This window comes from Myotis myotis, unplaced genomic scaffold (assembly GCF_014108235.1).
Source record: "Myotis myotis isolate mMyoMyo1 unplaced genomic scaffold, mMyoMyo1.p scaffold_m19_p_3, whole genome shotgun sequence".
Taxonomy (NCBI): Eukaryota; Metazoa; Chordata; class Mammalia; order Chiroptera; family Vespertilionidae; genus Myotis; species Myotis myotis.
In genome coordinates this window covers 24,345,586-24,367,164 of record NW_023416335.1, presented here as the reverse complement: position 1 = coordinate 24,367,164, position 21,579 = coordinate 24,345,586, and the positions used below count along the sequence as shown (strand labels likewise).

At 42.0% G+C, this 21,579-nt stretch overlaps 1 protein-coding gene across 8 annotated transcripts in view; it reads left to right on the top strand.

Moving 5' to 3' along the window:
• Positions 1-21,579, top strand: part of KAT6A (lysine acetyltransferase 6A) — a 134,354-nt gene that overhangs the window by 34,629 nt on the left and 78,146 nt on the right. The gene's annotated exons all lie outside the window — the stretch shown is intronic.

The window sequence follows — 21,579 nt, the reverse complement described above, 5'->3', positions numbered from 1 at the left end:
TTTAAAAAGGTTTAAGGACACTTAATTTGCAACCTATTATTTAAACCTACTTTTGCCCCACCCTGTATAGTGTGTGTGTATTTCTTGTAAGGAAAGGTTTTAGTTAATCTTTGAATAATGAACCTTGATGTTAATATTTATTGCTCACTTTTATTATTTTTTTTCACTTATTTATTGATTTTAGAGAGATGGAGGGGAGAGACATCGATTTGTTGTTCCACTTATTTATGCGTCCAGTGGTTCATGTACATGATTCTTGTATATGTCCTGACTGGGGATTGAACCCACAACCTTGATATATCGGGTTGACGCTTTAACTGACTGAGCTACCCGGCCAGGGCCAATTTTTATTGCTTTTATTTTTTTTAATTATTATTTTTAAAATAATTCTTTATGGTTGAAAGTATAATATATGTCCCCTTTCCCCCCCATTAATCCCCTCCAACCCGCCCCGGACACCCCGCCCCAGGCCTTCAGTACCCTATTGTCTCTGTCCCTGGGTTATGCATATATGCATACAAGGTCTTTGGTTGATTACCTTCCACCTACCCACCCTCCCCCACCCTCCCTCTGAGAGTCTGCACTCTGTTCCATGCTTCCATGTCTCTGAAACCACTCTGTTCATCAGTTTATTTTGTTACTTAGATTCCACATATAAGTGCGATCCTGTGATATTTGTGTTTCTCTGACTGATTTCACTTAGCATAATGCTCTCCAGGTCCCTCCATGCTGTTGCAAATGGTAAGAGTTCTTTCTTTTTTACAGCAGCATAGCATTCCATTGTGTAGATATGCCACCGTTTTTTAATCCACTCATCTGCTGATGGGCACTTAGGCTGTTTCCAAATCTTTGCTATGGTGAATTGTGCTGCTATGAACATAGGGGTGCATATATCGTTTCTGATTGGTGTTTCTAGTTTCTTGGGATATATTCCTAGAAGTGGGATTACTGGGTCAAATGGGAGTTCCATTTTTAATTTTTTGAGGAAACGCCATACTGTTTTCCACAGTGGCTGCACCAGCCTGCATTCCCACCAGCAGTGTAAAGGGTTCCTTTTTCTCCACATCCTCACCAGCACTTGTCATTTGTTGATTTGTTGATGGTAGCTATTCTGACAGGTGTGAGGTGATATCTCATGTCATTTTAATTTGCATCTCTCTGATGATAGTGATTTTGAGCATTTTTAAAAAAATATACATGTTTTTATTTATTTCAGAGAGGAAGGGAGAGGAAGAGAGAGGTAGAAACATCAATGATGAGAGGGAACCATTGATTGGCTGCCTCCTGCACATTGGACCGAGCCCACAACCCAGGCATGTGCCCTTGACCAGAATCGAACCCGGGACCTTCAACCCGGCTAGGGTTGAGCATTTTTTCATATGTCTCTGGGCCATCTATATGTTCTCTTTGGAGAAGTGTCTATTTAGGTCCTTTGCGCATTTTTTAATTGGACTGTTTGTCGTCCTTTTATTAAGTTGTATGAGTTCCTTATGTATTTTGGGTATTAACCCTTTATTAGATGTGTCATTGCCAAATATGTTCTCCCATACAGTGGGCTCCCTTCATTTTGTTGATGGTGTCTTTTGCTGAACAGAAGCTTTTTATTTTGATGTAGTTGCATTTGTTTATTTTCTCCTTAGTTTCCTTTGCCTTAGGACCGTGGTCGGCAAACCGTGGCTTGCGAGCCACATGCGGCTTTTTGGCCCCTTGAGTGTGGCTCTTCCACAAAATACCATGTGTGGGCGTGCACGTACAGTGCGATTTAAACTTCGTGGCCCATGTGCAGAAGTCGGTATTTTGTGAAAGAGCTGGTATTTTGTGGAAGAGCCACACTCAAGGGGCCAAAGAGCCGCATGTGGCTCACGAGCTCCTGTTTGCTGAGCCGCAGTTTGCCGACCACTGCTTAGGAGATGTATTTGTAAAAGTATTGCTACAAGAGATGTCTGAGATTTTGCTGCCTATGGTTTTTTCTAGGATTTTTATTGCTTACTTTTAATATTAATTTAAAAACAATTAGAGAGTTGTGTTTCCCAAATTGCTTCCTTGGTACACCATTTCCTGAATACAGTGGGGCCTTGACTTATGAGTTTAATTTGTTCTGTGATGGAGCTCGTAACTCAAATTACTTGTATGTCAAATCTTAAAGTGAACGAGTGAGACACATGATGCTGGGCTGATGTGGTGTTCACTGTGACTTTAGCTGTGCCAACTAACGGTGGGGTATCTGAAACTGGCTCGTAACCCGAATTTTAGCTCGCAACTCAAAGCAAAAAATCGGCCGAGAGACAGCTCGTATCTCGAAAAACTCGTTAGTCAGGACACTCGTAAGTCACGGCCCCACTGTATATGTTTAGAGAACAGAGAAATCCTTATCACAATAAGTTTAGAACACAGTGCATATTTATAGTTCACATTAGCATACGAAGGGAATTGTGGAATCCCCACCTCTACACCTCTTTAATTTTGCTAACGGAACTTATTTATATAAGGGAAGACTACTGTCTACTCCCATCTCATTGCCCTTAAGACCTGTTTAGAAAGTACTGCTTTTTCTGGGCTCTAATCTTTCAGAATTTAGCCTTTTAGTTGTTAATGGCAATTAAAGTCTTTGTGATTGCTTGCATTTGTAGTAAAATATCTGTAGGACTTACTTAAAGGGGAAGAAATTTGCCAGTCTATTTCAATAGGAAAATCCCATCTCTAAGGTTTGTGAATATCCATGAACAAACTTCTTTCCTATTTTGGATTTCTATATGAATATCAAACTTGTTGGTTGTTTGGATTATTGAAGTAGGAATAGATAAATTGTTGTATGACTTAGTTGTTCGTGGCTTTGGAAGGGACAAAAAGATATTTAGAACAAAATTAAATACTTTTTTAAAGAAAAATTTTAAATAAAAGTACCCTTGGACATACATGTTTATTAGCTCAGCCATTTTTATTACCTGTTTCTCTGCTGAGAGGAGAGGACAATATATATATTCCAGGAGTTGAAATGTATCTATAAAACTTAGAGGAGCCCAGCCAATATGGTTCAGTAGATAAGTGTTGATCCATGAACCAGGAGGTCATGGTTCAATTCCTGGTCAGGGTACATGCCCACCCAGGTTGTGGGGCTCAATCCCCAGTAGGGGGGTTGCTGATCAATGATTCTCATCTTTAATGTGCCAATCTCTTCCTCTCCCTTCCTTTCTGAAATCAATAAAAAATTTTTTGTTTAAAAGTGTTCTGTATTAAAAAATAACTTACAGGAAGTTGTAGATTGGCATGGAAGGCTTTCTAGATATTCTAATTTGTAAGCACTTTGAAGATAAAGTTTTCATTTTTATATTGCTCATGGGCAAATATTGTTTTGTAGATGACAGTAATTTGTGTTTTAATTTAAGGCAAGAAGGATTTTGTATTCAGTTACAAAGTGCCTCATTGTGTTTGACATTGTTAATCACCTGGGATTGGCTATTAAATGTTATTGTGGGTCTAAGAAGTTGTTTGTTATAGTTGCCTCCTGATTTATCTGCCCTCCTTGCTTCCCAGCACTGCTTTCTTTTCCCGAGCTCACAGGGACTTTGGCTATGGATTGCAGTCTTGCTTACCATAGCATAGGGCTGCTAGCTTAAGTAAGAGTCAGGATTCTCTTAGTGCAAAAGGGACACAAAGCCAAGGCCCTGATCTCTTTGGATAAATTATTTGTGGGTTTTGATATGCCAGTGATATATAAATAGATTTTGTTATGTCTTTGTGGATGACATTGGTGGAGCACCTCTAACTTTGATTTGACGTTTTCTAGCCTACTCTATTATATTATTCTCCTCATTGTCTTTTTTTTTTAAAATATATTTTATTGATTTTTTACAGAGAGGAAGGGAGAGAGATAGAGAGTTAGAAACATCGATAAGAGAGAAACATCGATCAGCTGCCTCCTGCACATCTTCTACTGGGGATATGCCCGCAACCCAGGTACATGCCCTTGACCGGAATCGAACCTGGGACCTTTCAGTCCGCAGGCCGACGCTCTATCCACTGAGCCAAACCGGTTTCGGCTCCTCATTGTCTTTTTAAAAATATATATTTTTTTAAAATATATTTTATTGATTTTTTACAGAGAGGAAGGGAGAGAGATAGAGAGCTAGAAACATCGATGAGAGAGAAACATCGATCAGCTGCCTCCTGCACATCTCCCACTGGGGACATGCCCGCAACCCAGGCACATGCCCTTGACCGGAATCGAACCTGGGACCCTTCAGTCCGCAGGCCGATGCTCCATCCACTGAGCCAAACCGGTCTCGGCTAAAAATATTTTTTTATTGATTTCAGAGAGGGAGAGATAGAAACATCAATGATGAGAGAGAATCATTTGATGGGCTGCCTCCTGCATGCCCCCCAGCCATGTGCCCTTGATCGGAATCAAACCCAGGATCTTTCAGTCCACAGGTGGACGCTCTATCCACTGAGCCAAACCAGCTAGGGCTCCTCATTGTTTTAATCTCTTCCTTCACACACCGTTAAAGCCATTTGAAATAGTCTCTTGAGGCTTAAGGATGAAGAGTACTTGAAGAATTATGAACAGTGATTCCTCAACTAATTAAAGAGACCTGAATTTATAATCTAACCTAACCCTGAACCTGTAACTAAAGTTAATCAGTGCATGTACAAAAGTATGTTGTTGGATCACAACACACTTTCAAATGTCTGTGTCCACATAAAGTTTTATTGGAGCACAGCTACACTTGTCTGTGGTTTCTTTCATGCTTTACAGCAGAATTGAGTAGTTGCAACAGAGGCCTTATGGCCTGCAAAGCCTAAAATATTTTTTTTTTAATATATTTTTTATTGATTAAGATATTACATATGTGTCCTTGTCCCCACGTTACCCTCTACCCCCCCACCCCCCCCACCCCCGCTCATGCCCTCACCCCCCCGTTGTCCATGTCCATTGGTTAGGCCTATATGCTTGCATATAAGTCCTTTGGTTGATCTTTCCCCCTTACCCCCACCCTCCCCTACCTTCCCTCCAAGTCCCGACAGTCCAATCAATGCCTCTCCGTCTCTGGATCAGTCCTTGTTCATCAGCTTATGTTGTTCATTATATTCCACAAATGAGTGAGATCCTGTGGTATTTATCCGCTCTCAAGTTCCATCCATGCTGTGGCAAATGGTAAGAGTTCCTTTTTCTTCTTCCTCTTCTTAAAGAATACCTTTCAGCATTTCATATAATGCTGGTTTGGTGGTGATGAACTCCTTTAGCTTTTTCTTATCCGTGAAGCTCTTTATCTGACCTTCTATTCTGAATGATAGCTTTGCTGGATAAAGTAATCTTGGTTGCAGGTTCTTGCTGTTCATCACTTTGAATATTTCTTGCCAGTCTCTTCTGGCCTGCATGGTTTCTGTTGAGAAATCAGCTGACAGTCGTATGGGTACTCCCTTGTAGGTAACTGACTGTCTTTCTCTTGCTGCTTTTAAGATTCTCTCTTTATCTTTTGCTCTTGGCATTTTAATTATGATGTGTCTTGGTGTGGTCCTCCTTGGATTCCTTTTGTTTGGGGTTCTCTGCGCTTCCTGGACTTGTAAGTCCATTTCTTTCACCAGGTAGGGGAAGTTTTCTGTCATTATTTCTTCAAAAAGGTTTTCAATATCTTGCCCTCTCTCTCCTTCTGGTACCCCTATAATTCTGATGTTGGTACGCTTGAAGTTGTCCCAGAGGTTCCTTACACTATCTTCATATTTTTGGAATCTCTTTTCTTTTTTCTTTTTCGGTTGGGTATTTTTTGTTTCTTTGTATTTCAAATCTTTGACTTGATTCTTGGGTTCCTCTTTTCTGCTGCTGGATCTCTGTAAATTATTCTTTATTTCAGTCAGTGTATGCTTAATTTCTAGTTGGTCCTTTTTCATGTCCTCCATGGTCTCCCTATACTTATTGAGGGATTCATTAAATTTATCGGCGGTTTCCATAAAATTCTTGAAAAACCTTATAACCGTGGCCTTAAACTCTATATCCAATCGTTTGCTTTCCTCCATTTCTGCCATTTGTGACCTGTTTCTTTGTCTCCGCATTTTGGCAGCTTCCCTGTGTTGATAGAGTGGCCCTGTGCGCCAGGTGTCCTGTAGGGCCCAGTAGCTCAGCCTCCCCAGTTACCTGGGGTGGACACTCTTGGTGCACTCTTGGTGCCTTGGTTGTTGTAGAATCACTGGGAGGAATTGACCTCCAGGCCAATTGGCTGTGAGAATCAGCTGTGTCTGAAGTGGGAGCACTTCTGTGCTGAAGACACCCTTCTGGGGCAAGACTTGCTTCAGTGGGGCTTTGGTGCTCACTGAGTCTGCTCCCTGAGTGCGTCCCTTATGGATCTGAGGAGTTGCAGTCTGGATGAACCCCCTCTGACCACTGGGTACAGTGGCTCCTGGATCTAAGGAGGTGCTAATTCAGCCTCTGCCTGAGGCCACACAGCAGGAGCCACGAAGAGGCTCAGCTGTGAAGCAATGCAAGCCGCTGCGGGGCCTTGGGCCTTCTCTTGGAAGTTCCGGGTCTGCCTGGTTCGGCTGCAGCTAGGTACATTCACATGCAAAAGCCTCTGCCGCAGCCTGGGTGGGGCGGGGTCTCAGGGAGTCAGAGGGCGGAGAAAGCGGCCATGGCCGATTCTCCGCCTGGAGTCCCGCGTCTCAGTGTTCCGGTAACGGCTGCAAGCACCTCTGAGGGAAAGCCGCCCTCAAGTTCGCTCGCTGCCGGACAGACCAGCTTCTCCCCGTATGAGACCTGGGTCCCCAGAGACTTCCCGGAACCGGAGTTCAGAGCCGTAGGGAGTTTGTGATTCAAAAAGACAGCCGCGTCCTCAGGCGCCACCCCCTTTCCTCGCGCGCGCGCGCGCCGCTGTACCTCTGCACTTCACCTCCGCAGCGCCTCTGGCTCTCAGCGTGCTTTTCTTTCCTTCTAGTTGTAGAATTTACACTCAGCCAGCCTTTCTGTTGTTCTGGATGATGTTTGCTCGGTCCTTTGCGGTAATTTTCAATTGTTGTGTGAGGCAATAATTTCCCGGTGTTTACCTATGCCGCCATCTTAGTTCAAAGCCTAAAATATTTACTACCTGATCCTTTACAGTAAAAGTTTCCCAAACTCTGCTCTAGAAGAAATGCAGAATCCATTCACTTCTCACTTCTTGTACTGCTACCATCAGTTCAAACTCTTTGACTAGACATTGCCTCCTAATTATCTCCTAGCTTTTGTCCTTTCTTTACCATACTTCCTGGCTTTACTTCCTATTATTCTCCCCTTCCCTACTGTCCACCAGCCACATTGACTTTCATATTGTTCGTAGGTACATCCCTGCCTCAGGGCATTTTGAATTTACTGTTCTCTCTATTGGAATATTCCCCATCCCACCCCCACCCCCATAGTATCTATTGAGTATCTGCTATGTACCAGATACTATGTTGTCCTCAACTCTTCTATACCATATGTAGCTCACATTTGTGTGTGTGTGTGTGTGTGTGTGTAGACAGTGAAAAAAATTAACATAAAAAATGAAAGATATGAGATATGTGATTTGGAAAAAATAGAGTATGCTAAGAGAGGCCTCATGGACAAAATGACATGTATGCAGAGAGCTGGGGTGGTGGTTGTGGTGTTGTCTCTAAAGTAAATATTTGCATGGCTTATTTACCTCACTTTCTTCCCCGTATAAAATTGCAGTCTTTCCACCACACCTGGGACTTATTTTCATTTCTTGTGTTATTTTTGCATATGATACTTACTGCTATCTGATGTACTCTATATTTTTATTTTTGTTTGTCTCCTATTAGAATGTAAGGTCCAAGATGGCTTTCTTTTGATGCCTACTGTTTTCCTTAGTGTTTGGCACATAGTGGGTATTCAGTATGTATGAAATGAATCAATCGAGGTGTCCAGACCAAATGGGTACTTGTCTATATTTAGGAAGATAGCCATTAAGAAAAACTGATATTGGGAAGTGATTGAGTGGGAGAGAAAAAAACATAGGCTGTACTCAGTGATACATTTAGATAATCAGTGACACAGGTATCCTGCTTTTAAAAATACATATATTTTTATTGATTTCAGAGGGAAAGGGAGATGGAAAGAGAGATAGAAAGATCAATGAGGAAAGAGAATCATTGGTTGGTTGGCTCCTGCACACCCCACAATGGGGATCGAGCTCACAACCTGGGCATATGGCCTGACCAGGAATCAAACTGTGACCTCCTGATTCATAGGTCAGCACTCAGTCACTGAGCCACGCCAGTGGGGCAGATACCCAACTTCTTAATAAGAATGCCCATAAGGGAGTCTACCCAAATGTTCATCGTTCTTCTCTTTCCCAGTTCAAAATATACTCAGAGCAGGGGCCAGCAAACTAGACCCAGCCTGTGGGCAAGGTCCTAGATGTATTTTTACATGGACCTTCGGCCAGTTTTATGTTAAGAGTTAAAACACAGCAAAACTGATAATATGCTGTAGATGATATGGACCTTATGTGGTCTGTAAAAACAGTTTGCCAACCTCTGACTTACAGGCACCTTCCTGATTGCTTCCAGGGTAGAAAGATACTCACTCCTCTATTGTGGTCTCCATAAATAATAGAAGTTAAGAATTGGAACATGTAATTGATCTCACTTAAAGGTTGTATTGAAACTTAGAAAGTTATATTAGTTAGGGGTGCGGGGAGGAGTGTCACACAACTTTATAGGTATAGATCCTGAGTCTCTAGCCTATGTTTTTTTTTATGTACCTTTTTTTTTTTCGAATCAGTGAGGAGTGCTATTCCCTTTTCTGTGATAATGCTAGGCAAACTATCTTCTCTAAGCCTTAATTTTTATCACCTGTAAAACTGAAAAAATTGATAGTAGTATAGGGTTTTTATAATGACTGAATGAAATCATGCACATAAAGTACTAGTATATAGTTTAACAGATCATAATTATATTTTGTCACAGTGCAGTTAATAGGTTTCTGGTGTCTAGAAATCATTCCCCTTCTCCTCACACACATAGGGGATAGGGCAGCCGTGGGCAAACTACGGCCCGCGGGCCGGATCCGGCCCGTTTGAAATGAATAAAACTAAAAAAAAAAAAAAAAAGACTGTACCCTTTTATGTAATGATGTTTACTTTGAATTTATATTAGTTCACACAAACACTCCATCCATGCTTTTGTTCCGGCCCTCTGGTCCAGTTTAAGAACCCATTGTGGGCCTCAAGTCAAAAAGTTTGCCCACCCCTGGGATAGGGTCATGGAAGGAATGTGTTTATCTTTAGAGCTTTCAGACCTCTTGTGTAGGGATCTAACTATTTCAGTAACATTGTATTTTATTGATTTGTTTGGGCTTAACCACCGTTTAGAATGTTGTTAAATGGAACATTTTGTTGCAAGTTTTAAACAACTGATTTACAGACTTTTGAACAAAATTGGGTTGCAGATTTAAGATTAGTTTTCTAAACTTAGGCAGAAGAGATTTTTGGTCATTTTGTTTTATGCATTTTTAGTGACCAAGTTTTTGGGGGATCTGAAAGGGAAAGATTGAGGGAAGGGAGAGAAGGAAATGGAGTACCTATGGGAATTCATTGTAATATTACAGGCCAGTATTATTTCTAGTGCATATTGACAAAAATGCTGGGAGGTTATTAAATTGTTCAGAATATCATTTATGCATGGATTAGTGCTGCTTCAAACTTTCCTGGTCTGTAAAGGGTAAGTATATTATGAGATTGGGAATACCATCACAGTGTTCAGCTATCTCCCTCCCACCCTCTGTTTAGATAAGATTCTATATAATAAAAGGCTAATATGCAAATCAACTGAATGGCAGAACCACCTGTCATTCCGACGTGCACTGACCAGCAGGGGGCAGACACTCAATGCAGGAGCTGCCCCCTGGTAGTCAGTGCACTCACTCCCACAGGGGGAGCGCTGCTCAGCCAGAAGCCGGGTTCATAGCTGGCAAGTGCAGCGGTGGTGGCAGGAGCCTCTCCCGCCTCCACGGCAGCACTAAGGATGTCCAACTGACCGACTTGGCCTGCTCCCGCGGGGCCAAAGCCATCAGTTGGACATCCCCGAGGACTCCCAGACTGTGAGAGGGCACAGGCTGGGCTGAGGGACTGCCCCCAGCCCCAGTGCACGAATTTCGTGCACCGGGCCTCTAGTAGGGTTAATAAATTAATCAAGGATGGTTTTTGAATGAAAGTTACAAAAGGACTCACAACCTTGGTTAAGATGGATCAAGGAATCACATATCTGATGTTTGAGTGTTTATTGAATAAAGGAGTGATTGGACATGTGTGCATATGAGCATTCAGAAAAACAGTAAATGGCATAGCTACTCCCCTTTGCAACACTGCATTTATAAATTTATATACAACAATGGATTCTTTTTAGTGTATGGTTTTATGGTTTTGACAAGTTCAAAGGGTTGTGCAGCCACCACCACAATGAAGATACAGAATAATTCCAGTATCCCCTTATAAACTTCCCTCATGCTACCCTCTGACTGCCCCCTGAACTGGCAAACTACCGAGCTGTCATTCTCCCTGTAGTCATGCATTTTCCAGATTATCATATAAATAAATCATATATAGCCTTTTGAGTCTGGTTTCTTTCATTTAACATAATGCATTTGAGATTCATTCATGTTGTGTGTATCAATATTTTGTTCCTTTAATTGCTGAGTAGTATTCCATTGTATATATGCACCACATAGTTCATTTCTTTCTCTATTGAAGGGTATTGTGTTGGTTTCAGTTTTTGGCAATTATGAATAAGGCTGCTATAAACATTTATATGCAGGGTTTTGTGTGAACATAGATATCTTAGTTTTCTGTGTGACACATTGCCAAACTGGGTACCTCAAAAACAACATAAATTTATTCTCTTACCTGTCTGGAGGTCAGAGGTCTGAAATCAGTATCAAGGGCCAAAATCAAGGTGTTGGCAGGGGCACATCCCCTTTACAGCCTGTTTTAGCTTCTGGTGGTTCCTGGCATTTCTTGCCTTGTTGCTGTATCTGCTTCCTTATTTACATCATCTGTATTTCAAATTCTCTTCTCTCTCTCTCTCTCTCTCTCTCTCTCTCTCTCTCTCTCTCTCTCTCATACTTGTGATAGTATTTAATGCACAGCTGGTAATCCAGGATAATCTCTAACCTCAAAATCCTTCATTTATCACATCTGCAAAGACCCTTTCCCAAATAAGTTAACATTTACGGGGTCCAAGGATTAGGACCCTATATCTTTGGAGCCATTTTTCAGACTACTACAGTAGGTTTTCATTTCAGTTGGGTAAACACCTAGGAAGGGGATTACTGGGTTGTATGGTAAGTGTATGTTTAACTTTATGAGAAACTACCAAACGGTTTGCATAGTGGCTGTTCTGTTTTGCATTCTTACCAGCAGTACATGAGAGTTTCATTTGTTCTCCATCCGTACTAGCATTTGAAATTGTCATTTAAAAAAGTTATTCTAATAGGTATATAGTGGTATTTAATTGTGAATTAATTAGCATTTCCTTAATGGTTAGTTATGTTGAACACCTTTTCATATGCTTATTATAACTTCTTTGGTGAAGTGTCATTTCGTTTATTTTTCTATTTTTTAAATTGGGTTATTTTCTCCTTTGTGGGTTTTTTTGTTTTTGTTTTTTTTTTTTAAAACAACACAAAAACCTGTTCTCCTCAAAGTTAGTTCTGGACCCTAAACTTCTTACATTTCCTTGCTGCAAACTTGTTTCCTTTTTGAGTTTCTAGAACTAAATTTATTTTCTGGCTCCTAATTTACTTAGTAACAGAAATATAAATTAGCATGTATGAGTATATTAAGTCTGGGTTTGTAAGTGACTGAAACACTTGAGTAAAAAGAGTGTTTTATTAGTAGCTATGATCAAACTTCAAGGAAGGGTATGAATGGAGTTGGCTTTAGGGACAACTGCTCCAAGGATTATATTATTGCTTGGTTTCTCTATTTTCATCTCTGCTTCTTTCAATTAGTAACACTGTCTCCTGTCTCAGACAGGTTTTCTTCAAATGGTTGGGAACATGGTTGCAGGTGTTTTAGGATCCAGATCCTTCCATCCTTGTGACCTAGAAGTAAAAAGGGATTTTCTTTTCAAACTTTGTTCAGAAAACTTCTGGGATTTTCAGCCTGACTTACTTGAACATCTTAACTCAAAAAATGTGAACAAAACAAACTCTTGATTCCTCCTCCCTCTTTTCCCCCCATGCCTTCTCCTCTCTGTGTGTTTTAAATTTCTTCATATCAGTAAATCCAACACTCATAGTCAGAAAACCAGGAGTCCTTGATCCCTTCCTTGATTTCCTTTCAGGAATAGCCCTTTGTTTCATATCCAAACCATCAGTCTTGCTTACTGTTTTGTAACCGCACTGCTCATCTTCTCTCAGTTTCTTTTTAAAAATATGTTTTTATAATTTTAGAAAGAGAAAGGGAGAGAAACATTGATTGGCTGCCTCCTGCAGGCCCCCTACTGGGGATCGAGCCTGCAACCCTGGCATGTGCCCTGACTGGGAATCAACCAGCGACTGCTTCAGTGCATGGGATGATGTTCAAGCAACTGACTCACACACACCAGCAAGGGACTCTCTTAGTTTCTTAAGATCTTTGCACAGCTTTTCCTTCTGCATGCAGTGATTTACCCCTCTAGGGGTAAAGCTTCTCATTAGACCTCTGCTTAAATGTCACTGCCTCAGAGAGGTTCTCTTTCTAAAGCATGAAGCTCCTCCTTCATTCCTGTCTTTTTCCAAGCTCCTTATTTGCTTCATAGTACCACTTACAGTTGAGAGTCATTTTATCCATCTCTTTATTTGGGTTTTGTCTTTTTTACCACTAGACTATGCAAATTACTTGGATTTAGGGGCATTATCTTGTTTAACTTTGTATTTCCAGTTCTAGTACAGTCTGGGGCATTTGTTAGTCATGTAAAGGTTTTTGAAAGAATGAATCAGAATGCATTTTTACAATTGGCACAACCTGGGTATAGTGCCCTTGTGAGATGGTAGTTGGTGGATAAAAACATAATAGCCACTGCAGTAGGCTCCAAGTGAACCTACATTAAGATACTACACTTAATGCTTTCTTTAGAATTATGAAGATAATAGTAATTAAGTCTGGTACTAATCATTGTATTTATTAATATTTTTATTTGAATAGAAACCTCTAAGGATATCTGTAGGCATAGGTCTAAACTAAATTTAAAATTTTTATTTAAAACAATACCCACTAGCCCTGACTGGTCTGGCTCAATTCTGTGAGCATTGTCCCATGCACCAAAAGGTTACCGGTTCGATTTCTGGTTGGGGTACATTCCTGGGTTGTGGGCTCAATCCCCAGTAAGGGGCATGCAGGAGGCTGTTAATCGATGTTTCTCTGGCACATCTAAGTTTCTCTCTTTCCCTTCCTCTCTCTTTAAAAATCAATAAAACATTTGAAAAAGCAATAGCCACTAGAGTCTGATTAGCATTCTTTTCTCTAGCTACTTAGTGCAATAAACTGAATGACATGTTATGGGCCAACCAGATGTAAAGCATCAGTAATAATATTCATTTTCATGTTTCTCTGTTATGCTTATCCTCAGGGGGCTCCTATTTAGGTTCTTGTATTGTCCCTTTCTAATCCTTTACTTTTGACTGTTCACATATTTGCTGCTCTCTTAACCTTCTATAAAGAGATTCAAGACAGAGGGCTCTGGAGTCAAGAATGTTTGGACATGTAGTAGAGCGTAGAGTTGCTAATCCTGGCTGGGACTGACTGCTGAGTTAGTGAAGGTTAGGGTGAGCATATAATTTGTCATTCAAACCAGGTCATTTTTGAGATGAAATGGAGTGCCAGGAAAATGGGTCTAAACCTGGACTGTCTCATAAATCACAGTACTGGGGGGATGTAGATTATAATCAGTTGTTGTAGGATGGGGTGCTCTGAGCCTGAGGGCTTTAAATTGGGAAGAGAGATGCCTAAAAGTGGTAGGAAGAAGCTAGGTAGAGCTCTGGGTTGTGTGTGGACTGAACATAAACATTGAGCCAAGAGTTTTGTAGAACTGTCCTAATTAGTAAACACTAGAGGCCCGATGCATAAAATTTGTGCATGGGTAGAGTCCCTAGGCCTGGCTGGCGATCAGGGCCAATCTGGGGGGCGACCGGTGAGGCGATTGGGAGGTCCCCTGCTGGCACCTGCCTTGGCCAGCCTGGCTCCACCCGCTCTGGCGGGGTGATCGAGAGCCAGTACCAGCCCGCTCACCGGCTACCCCCATCCCCTGATCACCCCGCTGCTGCCGGTCGCCTCCCTCTGAGGGAAGGTGACTGGTGGGGTGACCTGGGGGGGGCGTAGCGTTGGCCTGCTCACTGGCCAGCCTCAACCCCTGCCTCCGCTACCGATTGCTTCCCTCTGTGGGGTGACTGGCGGGGTGATTGTGGGGCCCCTGCTGGCATCCGCCTTGGCTTGCCTGGGGCCTGTGGGCTGGGGGCAGCTCCTGCGTTGAGCATCAGCCCTCTGGTAGTCAGTGTGCGTCATAGCATTCAGTTGATTTGCATATTAGACTTTTATTATCTGCTAGAGGCCCGGTGCACAAAAATTTGCACACTTTGGGGGGGGGTCCCTCAGTCCAGTCTGTGCCCTCTTGCAGTCTGGGAACCCTCGGGGGATAACCACCTGCTGGCTTAGGCCCACTCCCTTGGGGATTGGGCCTAAGGTGGCAGTCAGACATCCCTCTGGCAGCCCGGCAGCCCGGCAGCCGTCGGAGGATGCCCACTTGCCAGCGGGGAGAAGGCCTAAGCTGCAGTTGGACATCCTTAGCGCTGCTGAGGAGGTGGGAGAGGCTCCCACCACCACCGCTGTACTGGCAGCCAGCAGCCTGGCTTGTGGCTAAGCAGAGCTCCCCCTGTGGGAGCACACTGACCACCAGGGGGCAGCTCCTGCATTGAGCTTCTGCCCCCTGGTGGTCAGTGTGTCATAGTGACCAGTCATTTCCAGTCGTTCTGCTGTTAGGGTCAATTTGCATATTACCCTTTTATTATATAGGATACATATAAAAGGCTAATATGAAGTGTCCCCACGGGAGTTCGACCAGGAGACCGGGAGTTCTATCACTTGCTATGATGTGCGCTGACCACCAGGGGGTGGCGTGAAACAAAGGAAGGCCCCAGCCGGCAGCTGGCAGCTGGAGAAGTGAGGCCCTGGCTGGTAGCTGGAAGGATGGCCCTGCTGGCAGCCAGAAGGCCTCGATCTGCCCTGATTGCTGGGCAGACCTAGGGACCCTACTCATGCACGAATTTCATGCATCGGGCCTCCAGTATAGGATAATTGCCTAACAGATAAGGTTGAAATCCTAGAATCTGAACCTAATTCTCTTTTATTTTCCCGTAGAATGGTACTACTGTGCTTTGCTATACTGTTCGCTCAAGGAATACATGGGTTGTCTGATCTGCAAGCTTCTGGCCTACTTTTAATAAAAAGTTACTGAGAGTGTTTTGCACTGTTGAAGAATTTTCTCAGATTAAGTTCACACTCTCTTGCCACTTTGTCCTATAGATAGTTGTAGTACACATTTGTGAGTAGTTTGGAAAGATGGGCTTTAAGATACTTTTTAAAGGGGTGTGAGGTGGAATGAGGAGCACACAGCTGGGAGTGGAAGGCAATTTAGAGGTGGGTGCTAGTAATAATAGCAATTGCTATAATTATTTTTATTATACACTAGAGGCCCGGTGCGTGAAATTCATGCACTGGGTGGGGGGTGAGGGGTCCCCTCAACCTGGCCTGCTCTTTCTTGCAGTCCAGGACCATTTGCTCCTTACTGCCCACCTGTTTGCTGCTCCTTAGTGCTGCCGCGGAGGTGGGAGAGGCTCCTGCCATCGCCGCTGCGCTTGCCAGCTGTGAGCCTGGCTTCTGGCTGAGCGGGCTCCCCTTGTGGGAGCGCACTGACCACCAGGGGGAAGCTCCTGTGTTGAGCATCTGCCCCCTGGTGGTCAGTGCGCATCATAGTGACCTGTCATTCTGGTCGTTCTGCCATAATGGTTGCTTAGGCTTTTATTATATAGACTAGAGACCTGTTGCATGAAGAGATTTGTGCAATAGGCCTTCCTTTCCTCTGGCTGCTGGCACCGGTTTTCTTCCAGCACCCAGGACCCAGGCCTTTGCTCTGACCGGGGCTCTGGCCGGAGTCAGCCCCGGAGCTGTCAGGCCCTGCTGCTCTGCCCCTGGGCTGTCAGGCTTCGCTCCACCACTTGGAGCCTAGTATGCAAATTAACCGCCATCTTTGTTAGGTTAATTTGCATACTCTGATTGGCTGGTTAGTGTAGCAAATGTACAGTCAATTAGCATCTTTGTCTATTATTAGGTAAGGTTATCATTTATAAATAATACATAAAGCAAAACTGAACTCAAGTTAGGGAGAGGGCAGAATTTTATTGTCAAGTATACACCATAGAATTTCATCTTCGTTTTTTAAGTTCCAGCCAGGGAGTTGTTAATCCTATATAATAAAAGGCTAATATGCAAATGGACTGAACAGCAAAAGACTGGTCACTATGACGCACACTGACCACCAGGGGGCAGATGCTCAATGCAGGAGCTTACCCCTAGTGGTCAGTGTGCTCCCACAGGGGAGTACTGCTCAGCCAGAAGCCAGGCTCTTGGCTGGCAAGCGCAGCGGCGGTGGCGGGAGCCTCTTCTGCCTCCGCAGCAGCGCTAAGGATGTCCAACTGATGGCTTAGGCCCATGGGTCGGGGGAGTGGGCCTAAGCCAGTGATGGCGAACCTTTTGAGCTTGGTGTGTCAGCATTTTGAAAAACCCTAACTTAACTCTGGTGCCATGTCACATATAGAAATTTTTTGATCTTTGCAACCATAGTAAAACAAAGACTTACATTTTTGATATTTATTTTATATACTTAAATGCCATTTAACAAAGAAAAGTCAACCAAAAAAATGAGTTCGCGTGTCACCTCTGACACGCATGCCATAGGTTCGCCATCACTGGCCTAAGCCATCAGTCGGACATACCCTGAGGGCTCCCAGACTGCGAGAGGGTGCAGCCTGGGCTGAGGGACAACCCCCCGAGTGCACGAATTTTGTGCACCAGACCTCTAGTAGCATTATAATTGAGATTAATACCTATGACAGTATACAGTAAAACTGCTTCTATGAAGATAAACTTATCACTCCAGTATTGGGTTTTTAATTTTTGTTAGGTAAATATGTACTTTTTAAAAAATTTAGACGTTTGTTCTTTGAACAAAGGATGCAACTAATATTGAATGTTTTGTGGAAAAAGGTAAAAGACATTATTAAAAGCTTTGTGAAGAATGTAAAATACACACACAGTCATCTTAGGGTGACCTCATGTTATCTTTTCCATGAAGACACTTTTGTTATGCCTTTTCTTTAAAAAATTTTTTTTGCTCCCTTGTTAGGTTATATGGACCTAGAATATACAGTATATAATTGTTCAGTGAGAATCATGGTTATTATGACATTTCCTGAGATGATAGCATTAAAAATAATTTTCTGAAATTTTATTTTTATTTTTATTTTTATTTTTATTTTTTTTATTTTTATTTTTTAATATATTTTATTGATTTTTTACAGAGAGGAAGGGAGAGGGATAGAGAGTCAGAAACATCGATGAGAGAGATACATCGATCAGCTGCCTCCTGCACATCCCCCAGTGGGGATGTGCCCGCAACCCAGGTACATGCCCTTGACCGGAATCGAACCTGGGACCTTTCAGTCCGCAGGCCGACGCTCTGTCCACTGAGCCAAACCGGTTTCGGCTGAAATTTTATTTTTATATAAAGCAATTTTTTTGAGAGAGAAACATCGATTTGTTGTTCCACCTATTTATGCATTCATTGGTTGATTCTTTTATGTGCCCTCACCAGAGATCAAGCCTGCAACCTTGGTGTATTGGGACAACACTCTAACCAACAGAGCTACCCAGCCAGAGCCACCTTTTTATGTTTTAATTCAGAGTACTTTATCGTTTCGATTTCATTTTATTTAATCATGTCAGACAGGTCTAGTTATTGTTATCTTCATGTTATGGAGGAAGAAAGAGAACTAGTAACTAGCTGTATTTTCACCAGCCAACCCTGTGAGAATTATAGTAAAGATGAAGGATGTGAGGCACTTGGTAACTAGCTTTGCAAAGGGTACTGCAAATAATACACTGTAGAGTTTATATTAAAAACTAGAGGCCTGGTGCACAAAATTCGTGCAGGGGATGTGTGTGTCCCTCAGCCCAGCCTGCACTCTCTCCAATCTGGGACCCCTCGAGGGATGCCCGATGGCATCCCCTCGAGGGATCCCAATGGGAACGGGCCTAAACAGGCAGTCGGACATCCCTCTCACAATCCAGGACTGTTGGCTCCCAACTGCTTGCCTGGATGCCTGCCTGATTGTCGCTAACTGCTTCTTCCAGCTAGCCTGATCACCCCTAACCACTCCCCTGCCAGCCTGATCGATGCCTAACTGTTCCCCTGCCGGCCTGGTCACCCCTAACTGCCCTCCCCTGCCGGCCTGGTTGCCCCTACTGCCCTCCCCTGCAGGCCTGGTCACCCCCAACTGCCCTCCCCTGCTGGCCATCTTGTGGCGAACATTTTGTGTCCTCATGGGGGCGGCCATCTTTGACCACATGGGGGTGGCCATCTTGTGTGTTGGAGTGACGGTCAATTTGCATATTACCGGTTTATTATATAGGATTGTTTTTCAAGGTAAAAAATTTGCTATATAGACATTGCTGTATTCACTTTTTATATTGCTTTATTCTATAACTTCAAAACTATTCATCAGTTTTTAAAATTTTCCCTCCATACAGACTTTCTAGAATTGTACCAATATAGTTGCGGTTAACCACATGCAGCTATTTAAATTAAAATTAAAATGGTAGCCATATTTCAAGTAACTAGTAGCCTCAGTGGTAACTGTATTAGCACAGATGCAGAAAATTTTCATCATCACAGAAAGTTCTATTAAGCAGCATTGTTTTTAAGAACAGTATTAGAGAAAATACCACTTGAGAACAGGTTTTGTTTCTGTTATTTGGCTTTAGGGTTTTGAAGTTAGAAATGTTAACTTTAGATTATCCTAATGAGAGGAGCTTTGTGATTTACTCCTATTGATCAAGCTTGTCATGTTCACACTTAGCTTAATCTTTTATTAAGTCTGGCTGGCTACGTACAAATCAATCATACTAGACTGAGGGATATTTTGGGCTAAGTCATAAAAAATTTACAAATGTGTGTTTTATCTTGTTAATGCTTAATATCATTTAAGCTTAATGCTTAATATCTTTTTCCTTATCCATAGAATGAGGGTAATGATTACATGGAATTTGAATTAATTGATTGGGGTTATGAAGTTAAAAAATTAAAATCCTAGTGAACCTCCTAGTCCCAGCAGAAATCTTTGCTGTTCTGAAGTTGTTTCAACTTCAACTCTCCTTTATTTTCTAAGCCCTTAAAGTTTAGTGTCTCATTAAGCATAGTTTACACCAGGAGTCCTCAAACTACGGCCCGCGGGCCACATGCAAATACAAATATTGTATTTGTTCCCATTTTGTTTTTTTACTTCAAAATAAGATATGTGCAATGTGCATAGGAATTTGTTCATAGTTTTTTTTTAAACTATAATCCGGCCCGCCAACGGTCTGAGGGACAGTGAACTGGCCCCCTGTTTAAAAAGTTTGAGGACCCCTGGTTTACACACTTGTTGAGTAACTACTCTGGACTAGTCACTGTCTTACATGATTTGTTAATTCATTTATGATTACCCATTATGATGACCTATAACTAAATTATGAGCTCCTTGAAAGTAGGAAATCCTGTTTTGTATTTAAAATACCTATAATTTTAGAAATTAAGAACTAAAAGAGACTTTGAGATAGTCATGTCATATTTTTATTTTACAAATAAAGAACCATGACAGATGAAGTTACTTGCCCATACTTGGAGAACCAGGGCTAGAGAACTTGGATATCCTTCTATCAAGCTATCTCCTTACCTGATTAATTGTTAAATTTAATCTGAAGGAAGTCGTAAGCACTAGTTTTGGTTGAAGCTACTCTATTTTGTATGTATAAACTGTGTCAGTGTAGAGCAAAGTTATTTATAACTCTGATATTTCCTGTTTGTTTCTTATGACACATTCTTAGGGTCAGAGTATATGCAGTTTTTGGAGATACAGCATTTTTATCTTGAGAAAGCTTTTTGGTTTTAGATTGGAATAGGGTGACTGGTTTCTCAGGTTAAATAATTGCTCAGTTATTTTTATGTGTTACCTTTGGTAGTAATAACTTATATAATGAATTATGGGGTTAGAGTGTCCATTTATAGAACCTAATAGTCCTGTTTTTAGGAGCTATTTTTGACCTCTACTTTTATATTCTCGTTACAGTTTTGGTTTCAGTATTACTATTGTGTACACTCACACTTATAGGAGTGCTAAGAATAGTAAACATTCCTATGTACAAGCAAGATGACACTGAACTGTTTCTTAAAGTTCCTTTTTATTCGCCAAACCGGTTTGGCTCAGTGGATAGAGCGTCGGCCTGCGGACTGAAAGGTCCCAGGTTCGATTCCGGTCAAGGGCATGTACCTCGGTTGCGGGCACATCCCCAGTAGGAGGTGTGCAGGAGGCAGCTGGTCGATGTTTCTCTCTCATCGATGTTTCTAACTCTCTATCCCTCTCCCTTCCTCTCTGTGGAAAATCAATAAAATATATTTAAAAAAAAAAAAAAGTTCCTTTTTATTCACTATAGTTATTGGCAAAGTGTACATTAGGTATTTACCGGTATAAGGTGATTGTTATTTGATAGGATACTTTTGCTTCTCAGAAATAATATTGGTTTATTTCTGTGGTAGCATATGCTGTAGTTGGCATGGACTAGACCAGCTCAGGCTTTTTTGTGGAATAAGGAAACATCCTTCCTTTTCTCCCATTTGCCCAAGAATTGAAATAGATTTCAGAAGGGAATCTTTGCTTGTGAATCAAGACTTTAATTATAGGCTTTCTTCTTTCCAAAGGCACTTCCCTTTTTTGCAGTTGTTCTTATGTGTGCATGCGTGCATTTATGCGTGTGTGCAGGTGTATGGTTGCTTGCAGCATTTGGATCTGTGCAGTACATTGGCTTCTAGACATCCTTTGTAACAGCATAAGCTGAGGGGCTGGCAGCCTGTAAAAGAGTTTTTCTCCTCTTTCCCCTCCTCTCAACCTCGCTCTCCCCCCAGATCTGGTGACATTGCATAGATAAATGTGCAGCTAGGAAAACATCAGAAGAAATTGAATGCCTGCCAAAATTTGCAGCATGAAACCAAGCTGGCTGCTTCAGCCTAGCTTTCCTGATCTCTCATTGTGTGTGTGCAGTCTGCACTTGTCAGGGCTTTCCTTCTTGAGTATTACGTCACTATGTTCTCCACTCTCATTACACTATCTTTTCTTTTGAAAAGCTACTGTCTTCAAGCTTTACACTTGTTAAACACCCAAGGCTTTATTTATATTGTTACGGAGGTAATATTGAATATGAAATATATTTATGTTTGAAAGAATTTTTTTTGTAAATCCTCACCTGAGGATATGATTTTCAT